Source organism: Triticum urartu, chromosome 3, assembly GCF_003073215.2.
Source record: "Triticum urartu cultivar G1812 chromosome 3, Tu2.1, whole genome shotgun sequence".
Classification (NCBI taxonomy): Eukaryota; Viridiplantae; Streptophyta; class Magnoliopsida; order Poales; family Poaceae; genus Triticum; species Triticum urartu.
Genome location: NC_053024.1, coordinates 131698022 through 131707799, shown reverse-complemented (window position 1 = coordinate 131707799; position 9778 = coordinate 131698022).

Genomic DNA, 9778 nt, shown 5'->3' with positions numbered 1-9778 from the left:
GACGGTTATAAGTGCAGCACTATTCCCGAAAGGCGTAACATGGGCACATACGCCTTCTCAGCCGCGTACGTGGCGTTTGCACCATAGGCTGCACCGCAATAGGCAATGGCAGCACACGTCTTGTTCCAACAACTGTGTGCACTCGATATTACCATCGCGCACGCTTCTTTTAATTAGAATGTGTGTGCCCGTCTAGCACACACATGGTGATCTATCTAATTGTTTTAGTTTGTTGTGGCTAATCGCAAACAGTTCATCCATGTGAAGGGTATGCCATCAATCGAACACACTTTGATCTGGCTGACCCGTTTCTGTTTTGTTGCCTAATCGCAAACAGTTAATCCTTCTAAAGCGTATGCCCTCAATCGCACACACCTTTATCTAGCTTCCCGTTTCTATTTTTTCTCCTCATCACAAACAGTTCATCCGAGTGAACCATATACTGTATATAGCACATGCCTTCATCTGGCTGCCCATTTCTTTTGTTCCGCCTCATCGCAAATAGTTCATTGAACGGAACTGTATGCCCTGCATCGCACATGCAACTAAAATCTGAACCATGTTTGATGGCTCTACCATCGCAAATGTTTTGAACCTTTTTTGATGGTTCTTTCACACCACTGTTTGCGATTATTGCATCACACACATTTTCGTCGAAGGGTCTCTGATTGCAGTGTCGCGTTAGCAGCATCCTGCAGCAGTGATAGTGTCATTGACAGAGTTCTTCAATCACTGCCACCAAGCTATAAAGGCTTCGTAATGAACTATATGAACAAGACGATTCCCGAGCTCTTCGCAATGCTCTTCGCAATGCTAAAGGCTCAAGGGAAGAATCCCAAGTGTTGATGGTTAACAAGACCACTAGTTTCAAGAAAGAGGGCAAAGGGAAGAAGGGGAACTTCAAGAAGAATAGCAAGCAAGTTGCTACTCAAGGGAAGAATCCCAAGTCTGGACCTAAGCCTGAAACTGGGTGCTTCTATTGCAAAGGGACTGGTCACTGGAAACGGAACTGTCCCAAGTATTTGGCGGATAAGAAGGATGGCAAAGTGAAAGGTACATTTGATATACATGTTATTGATGTGTACCTTACTAATGCTCGTAGTAGCGTCTGGGTATTTGATACTAGTTCTGTTGCTCAGATTTGCAACTCGAAACAGGGGCTATGGATTAAACAAAGATTGGCTAAGGACGAGGTGATGATGCGCGTCGGAAATGGTTCCAAGGTCAATGTGATCGCCGTCGGAACGCTACCTCGACATCTACCTTCGGGACTAGTTTTAGACCTGAATAATTGTTATTTGGTGCCAGTTTTGAGCATGGACATTAAATCTGGATCTTGTTTGATGTGAGGCAGTTATTCATTTAAATCAGAGAACAATGGTTGTTCTATTTATACGAGTAATATCTTTTATGGTCATGCACCCTTAATGAGTGGTCTATTTTTGTTGAATCTCGATCATAGTGATACACATACTCATAATATTGAAGCCAACAGATGCAAAGTTTATAATGATAGTCCAACTTATTTGTGGCACTGCCGTTTAGGTCATATTGGTGTAAAACGCATGAAGAAACTCCATGCTGATGGGCTTTTGGAATCACTTGATGCTTGCGAAATGCCTCATGGGCAATATGACTAAGACTCCATTCTCCGGAACAATGGAGGGAGTCACTGACTTATTGGAAATAATACATACCGATGTATGTGGTCCGATGAGTGTTGAGGCTCGCGGCGGGTATCGTTATTTTCTGACCTTCATAGATGATTTGAGCAGATATGGGTATACCTACTTGATGAAACATAAGTTTGAAACGTTTGAAAAGTTCAAAGAATTTCAGAGTGAAGTGGAAAATCATTGTAACAAGAAAATAAAGTTTCTACGATCTGATTGCAGAGGCGAATATTTGAGTTACGAGTTTGGTCTTCATTTGAAACAATGTGGAATAGTTTCGCAACTCATGCTACCTGGGACACCACAGCGTAATGGTGTGTCCGAACGTCGTAACCATACTTGCTACCTCTTGAGCACTACGTTGGTTTTCCCTTGAAGACGAAAGGGTGATGCAGCAAAGTAGCGTAAGTATTTCCATCAGTTTTTGACAACCAATGTATCAATCTAGTAGGAGATCACACTCAAGTCCCACGCACCTACACAAACAAATAAGAACCTCGCAACCAACGCGATAAAGGGGTTGTCAATCCCTTCACGGTCACTTACGAGAGTGAGATCAGATAGATATGATAAGATAATATTTTTGGTATTTTTATGATAAAGAGAAATAAATATGCAAAGTAAAATAAAAGCAATAGAAATAACTAAATATTGGAAGAATAATATGATGAAAGATAGACCCGGGGGCCATAGGTTTCACTAGTGGCTTCTCTCAAGAGCATAAGTATTATGGTGGGTAAACGAATTACTGTCGATCAATTGACATAATTGAGCATAGTTATGAGAATATCTAGGTATGATCATGTATATAGGCATCACGTCCGCGACAAGTAGACCGAAACGATTCTCCATCTACTACTATTACTCCAGACATCGACCGCTATCCAGCATGCATCTAGAGTATTAAGTTCATAAGAACAGAGTAATGCTTTAAGGAAGATGACATGATGTAGAGGGATAAACTCATGCAATATGATATAAACCCCATCTTTTTATCCTCGATGGCAACAATACAATACGTGTTGTTTCCCTTTCTGTCACTAGGATCGAGCACCGCAAGATTGAACCCAAAGCTAAACACTTCTCCCATTGCAAGAAAGATCAATTTAGTAGGCCAAACTAAACTAATAATTTGAAGAGACTTGCAAAGGTAAACCAATCATACATAAAAAAATTAAGAGGAGATTCAAATATTGTTCATAGATAAACCTGATCATAAATCCACAATTCATCGGATCTCGACAAACACACCGCAAAAGAAGATTACATCGAATAGATCTCCAAGGAGATCGAGGAGAACTTTTTATTGAGATGCAAAGAGAGAGAAGAAGCGATCTTGCTAATAACTATGGACCCGTAGGTCTGAAGTAAACTACTCACACATCACCGGAGAGGCCATGGAGTTGATGTAGAGGCCCTCCGTGATCAATGCCCCCTCCGGCGGAGCTCTGGAAAAGGCCCCGAGATGGGATCTCTCGAGTACAAAAGGTTGCGGCGGTGGAATTAGGTTTTCGTGGTGCTCCTGGATGTTTGGGGGTACGTGGATATATATAGGAGGAAGAAGTACGTCAGTGGAGCAACAGGGGGCCCACGAGGGTGGAGGGCGCGCCCAGGGGGTAGGCGCTCCCCCTGCCTCGTGGCTTCCTCCATTGTTTCTTGACGCCCACTCCAAGTCTCCTGGATCATGTTTGTTGAGAAAATCACGTTCCCGAAGGTTTCATTCCGTTTGGACTCCGTTTGATATTCCTTTTCGGCGAAACACTAAAATAGGCAAAGAATAGCAATTTGGGTTGGGCCTCCAGTTAGTAGGTTAGTCCCAAAAATGATATAAAAGTGTAAAATAAAGCCCATTGACATCCAAAATAGATAATATAATAGCATGGATCAATCAAAAATTATAGATACGTTGGAGACGTATCAAGCATCCCCAAGCTTAATTCCTGCTCGTCCTCGAGTAGGTAAATGATAAAAGAAGAATTTTTTATGTGGAATGCTTTCTAACATATTTCTCAACGTAATTTTACTTTATTGTGGAATGAATGTTCAGATCCAAAGATTCAAGATAAAAGTTTAATATTGACATAAAAATAATAATACTTCAAGCATACTAACTAAGCAATCATGTCTTCTCAAAATAACATGGCCAAAGAAAGTTATCCCAACAAAATCATATAGTCTGGCTATGCTCTATCTTCACCACACAAAATATTTAAATCATGCACAACCCCGATGACAAGCCAAGCAATTGTTTCATACTGTTTATGTTCTCAAACTTTTTCAATCTTCGCGCAATATATGAGCGTGAGCCATGGATATAGCACTACGGTGGAATAGAATGGTGGTTGTGAAGAAGACAAAAAGGAGAAGATAGTCTCACATCAACTAGGCGTATCAACGGGCTATCGAGATTCCCATCAATAGATATCAGTGTGAGTGGGTAGGGATTGCCATGCAATGGATGCACCAGAGCTATAAGTATATGAAAGCTCAACAAAAGAAACTAAGTGGGTGTGCATCCAACTTGCTTGCTCACGAAGACCTAGGGCATTTTGAGGAAGCCCATCATTGGAATATACAAGCCAAGTTCTATAATGAAAAGTTCCCACTAGTATATGAAAGTGATATCGTAGGAGAATCTCTATTATGAAGATCATGGTGCTACTTTGAAGCACAAGTGTGGAAAAAGGATAGTAGCATTGTCCCTTCTCTCTTTTTCTCTCATTTTTTTATTTGGGCCTTCTTTCTTTTTTCCTTTTTCTTTTGGCCTCTTTTTTTTCGTCCGGAGTCTCATCCCAACTTGTGGGGGAATCATAGTCTCCGTCATCCTTTCCTCACTTGGGACAATGCTCTAATAATGACGATCATCACACTTTATTTACTTACAGCTCAAGAATTACAACTCGATATTTAGAACAAAATATGACTTTATGTGAATGCCTCCGGCGGTGTACCGGGATGTGCAATGATGCATGAGTGACATGTATGAAGAATTATGAATGGTGGCTTTGCCACAAATACAATGTCAACTACATGATCATGGAAGCAATATGCCAATGATGAAGCGTGTCATAATAACGGAACGGTGGAAAGTTGCATGGCAATATATCTCGGAATGGCTATGGAAATGCCATAATAGGTAGGTATGCTGGCTGTTTTGAGGAAGGTATATGGTGGGTTTATAGTACTAGCGAAAGTTATGCAATACGAGGGAGGCTAGCAATGGTTGAAGGCTGAGAGTGTGTATTATCCATGGACTCAACATTATTCATAAAGAACTCACATACTTATTGCAAAAATCTATTAGTTATCGAAACAAAGTATTACGCGCATGCTCCTAGGGGGATAGATTGGTAGGAAAAGACCATCGCCCGTCCCCGACCGCCACTTTTAAGGAAGACAATCAATAAATAAATCATGCTCCGACTTCATCACATAACGGTTCACCATATGTGCATGCTACGGGAATCACAAACTTCAACACATGTATTTCTCAAATTCACAACTACCCAACTAGCATGACTCTAATATCACCATCTCCATATCTCAAAACAATTATCAAGTATCAAACTTTTCATAGTATTCAATGCACTTCTATGGAAGTTTTTATATTATAGAAAATTTCCATGTTGTTCTAAAGGACTCTCAAAATAATATAAGTGAAGCATGAGAGAACAATAGTTTCTATAAAACAAATCCACCACCGTGCTCTAAAAGATATAAGTGAAGCACTAGAGCAAAAACTATATAGCTCAAAATATACAAGCGGAGCACATAGAGTATTCTAATAAATTTCAAATCATGTGAGTCTCTCTCAAAAGGTGTGTACAGAAAGGATGACTGTGGTAAACTAAAAAGCAAAGACTCAAATCATACAAGATGCTCCAAGTAAAACACATATCATGTGGTGAATAAAAATATAGCCCCAAGTAAAGTTACCGATAGATGAATATGAAAGAGGGGATGCCTTCCGGGGCATCCCCAAGCTTAGGATTTTTGGTGTCCTTGAATTTTACCTTGGGGTGCCATGGGCATCCCCAAGCTTAGGCTCTTGCCACTCCTTGTTCCATAATCCATCAAATCTTTACCCAAAACTTGAAAACCTCACAACACAAAACTCAAAATAGAAAATCTCGTGAGCTCCGTTAGAGAAAGAAAAGAAAACACCACTTAGAGGTACTGTAATGAACTCATTATTTATTTATATTGGTGTTAAACCTACCGTATCCCAACTTCTCTATGGTTTATAAACTCTTTTACTAGGCATAGATTCATCAAAATAAGCAAACAACACACAAAAACAGAATCTGCCAAAAATAGAACAGTCTATAGTAATCTGTAGCTAACGCAACTTCTGGAACCCCAAAGATTCCAAAATAAATTTATGGACGTGAGGAAATTATCTATTAATCATCTTCAAAAAGAATTAACTAAACATAACCTTCCAAATAAAAATGGCAGCGATTCTCGTGAGCGCTAAAGTTTCTGTTTTTTACAGCAAGATCCAAAAGACTTTCCCCAAGTTCTCCCAACAGTTCTACTTGGCACAAACACTAATTAAACACAAAAAACACAAACAAAACAGAGGATAGATTAATTATTTATTACTAAACAGTATCAAAAACCAAGGAATAAAAATAAAATTGGGTTGCCTCCCAACAAGCGCTATCGTTTAACGCCCCTAGCTAGGCATAAAAGCGAAGGTAGATCTAGGTATTGCCATTTTTGGTATGCAATCCATAAGTGGCTCTCATAATAGATTCATATGGTAATTTAATTTTATTTCTAGGAAAGTGTTCCATTTACTTCCTTAATGTAAATTGGAATTTAATATTCCCTTCCTTCATATCAATAATTGCACCAATCGTTCTAAGGAACGGTCTACCAAGAATAATAGGACATGAAGGATTGCAATCTATATCAAGAACAATGAAATCTACGGGCACATAGTTCCTATTTGCAACAATAAGAACATCATTAATTCTTCCCATAGGTTTCTTAATAGTGGAATCCGCAAGGTGCAAGTTTAAAGAACAATCATCAAAATCACGGAAACCTAGCAAATCACACAAAGTTTTTGGAATCGTGGAAACACTAGCACCCAAATCACACAAAGCATAGCACTCATGATCTTTAATTTTAATTTTAATTGTAGGTTCCCACTCATCATAAAGTTTTCTAGGGATAGAAAATTCCAACTCAAGTTTTTCTTCATAAGATTGCATCAAAGCATCAATGATATGTTTAGTAAAAGCTTTATTTTGACTATAAGCACGAGCAGAATTTAGCACGGATTGCAACCAGGATATACAATCTATCAAAGAGATATTATCATAATTAAATTCCTTGAAATCCAAAATAGTGGGTTCATTGATATTTAAAGTTTTGACCTCTTCAATCCTACTTTTACCAATTTTTGCATCAAGATCTAAAAACTCCGAATTTTTGGAACGCCTTCTAGGTAAAGGTGGCTCATCTTCACTCCCATCATTATCAAGATTCATATTGCAAAACAAAGATTTAATAGGAGACACATCAATAACTTTTAGATCTTCATCTTTATTTTCATATAAAAATTCTGGCTTAGCGGCCATATTATTAACTAAGGTGGCCTGCTTTTCCGAAACTTCAGCAATTAGTTTTTCGTGATGAGCAATCTGAGATTTCAAACCATAAAATTCTTTAGACATATCATCGAGCTCTTTATTCAAATAACCCATAAAGCTTTTTTGTTCCTTAAGCTTGTTCCTAAAGAAATTATTATTCTCAAATTGTATAGCCATAAAACTCCTGATGTTGCTTTCGATCTCTTCTAACCTTTTAAGGTGAAGATCACCAAATCTATGTAGAGTCATCATGACAAGCAAGCAATCCAACACACAAGAAAACAAGAAACCAGCAAAAGAAAGGCAAATAGGGAAAGAGAAGGGGAACAGAGAGAGAGGGCGAATAAAACGGCAAGGGTGAAGTGGGCGAGAGGAAAATGAGAGGCAAATGGCCAATAATATAATGCGAGTGATAAGAGTTTGTGATGGGTACTTGGTATGTCTTGACTTGGCAACGGCACTAGAAATGACTCATTGTTGGGAGTCAAATCTTGACTTGACTTGGCGCGTATCTCCTCGGCAACGGCGCCAGAAATCCTTCTTGCTACCTCTTGAGCACTGCGTTGGTTTTCCCTTAAAGAGGAAAGGATGATGTAGCAAAGTAGCATAAGTATTTCCCTCAGTTTATGAGAACCAAGGTATCAATCCAGTAGGAGATCACGCTCAAGTCCCACGCACCTACACAAACAAATAAGAACCTCGCAACCAACGCGATAAAGGGGTTGTCAATCCCTTCACGGTCACTTACGAGAGTGAGATCTGATAGATATGATAAGATAATATTTTTGGTATTTTTATGATAAAAAGAAATAAATATGCAAAGTAAAATAAAAGAAATAGAAATAACTAAGTATTGGAAGATTAATATGATGAAAGATAGACACAGGGGCCATAGGTTTCACTAGTGGATTCTCTCAAGAGCATAAGTATTATGGTGGGTAAACGAATTACCGTCGAGCAATTGACAGAATTGAGCATAGTTGTGAGAATATCTAGGTATGATCATGTATATAGGCATCACGTCCGCGACAAGTAGACCGAAATGATTCTACATCTACTACTATTACTCCAGACATTGACCGCTATCCAGCATGCATCTAGAGTATTAAGTTCATAAGAACAGAGTAATGCTTTGAGGAAGATGACATGATGTAGAGGGATAAACTCATGCAATATGATATAAACCCCATCTTTTTATCCTCGATGGCAACAATACAATACGTGTTGTTTCCCTTTCTGTCACTGGGATCGAGCACCGCAAGATTGAACCCAAAGCTAAACACTTCTCCCATTGCAAGAAAGATCAATCTAGTAGGCCAAACTAAACTGATAATTTGAAGAGACTTGCAAAGATAAACCAATCATACATAAAAGAATTCAGAGGAGATTCAAATATTGTTCATAGATAAACATGATCATAAACCCACAATTCATCGGATCTCGACAAACACACCGCAAAAGAAGATTACGTCGAATAGATCTCCAAGAAGATCGGGGAGAACTTTGTACTGAGATCCAAAGAGAGAGAAGAAGCCATCTAGCTAATAACTATGGACCCGTAGGTCTGAAGTAAACTAATCACACAACACAGGAGAGGCCATGGAGTTGATGTAGAGGCCCTCCGTGATCAATGCCCCCTCCAGCGAAGCTCCGAAAAAGGCCCCGAGATGGGTTCTCTCGGGTACAGAAGGTTGCGGTGGTGGAATTAGGTTTTCGTGGTGCTCCTGGATGTTTGGGGGGTACATGGATATATATAGGAGGACGAAGTACGTCGGTGGAGCAACGGGGGGCCCACGAGGGTGGAGGGCGCGTCCAGGGGGGTAGGTGCGCCCCCTGCCTCGTGGCTTCCTCCGTTGTTTCTTGACGCCCACTCCAAGTCTCCTGGATCACGTTTGTTGAGAAAATCACGTTCCCGAAGGTTTCATTTCGTTTGGACTCCGTTTGATATACCTTTTCGGCGAAACCCTAAAATAGGCAAAAAACAACAATTTGGGCTGGGCCTCCGGTTAGTAGGTCAGTCCCAAAAATGATATAAAAGTGTAAAAAATGCCCATTGACATCCAAAATAGATAATATAATAGCATGGAGCAATCAAAAATTATAGAAACGTTGGAGACGTATCAATACTTTATTAGATATGGTGCGATCTATGATGTCTCTTACCGATTTACCACTATCGTTTTGGGGTTATGCTTTAGAGACGGATGCATTCAAGTTAAATAGGGCACCATCTAAATCCGTTGAGACGACACCAAATGAACTATGGTTTAACAAGAAACCTAAGATGTCGTTTCTTAAAGTTTGGGGCTGCGATACTTATGTGAAAAAGCTTCAACCTGATAAGCTCGAACCCAAATCGGAGAAATGTGTCTTCATAGGATACCCAAAAGAAACTGTTTGGTATACCTTTGATACGTCTCCAACGTATCTATAATTTTTGATTGCTCCATGCTGTATTATCTACTGTTTTGGCCAATATTGGGCTTTATTATCCACTTTTAT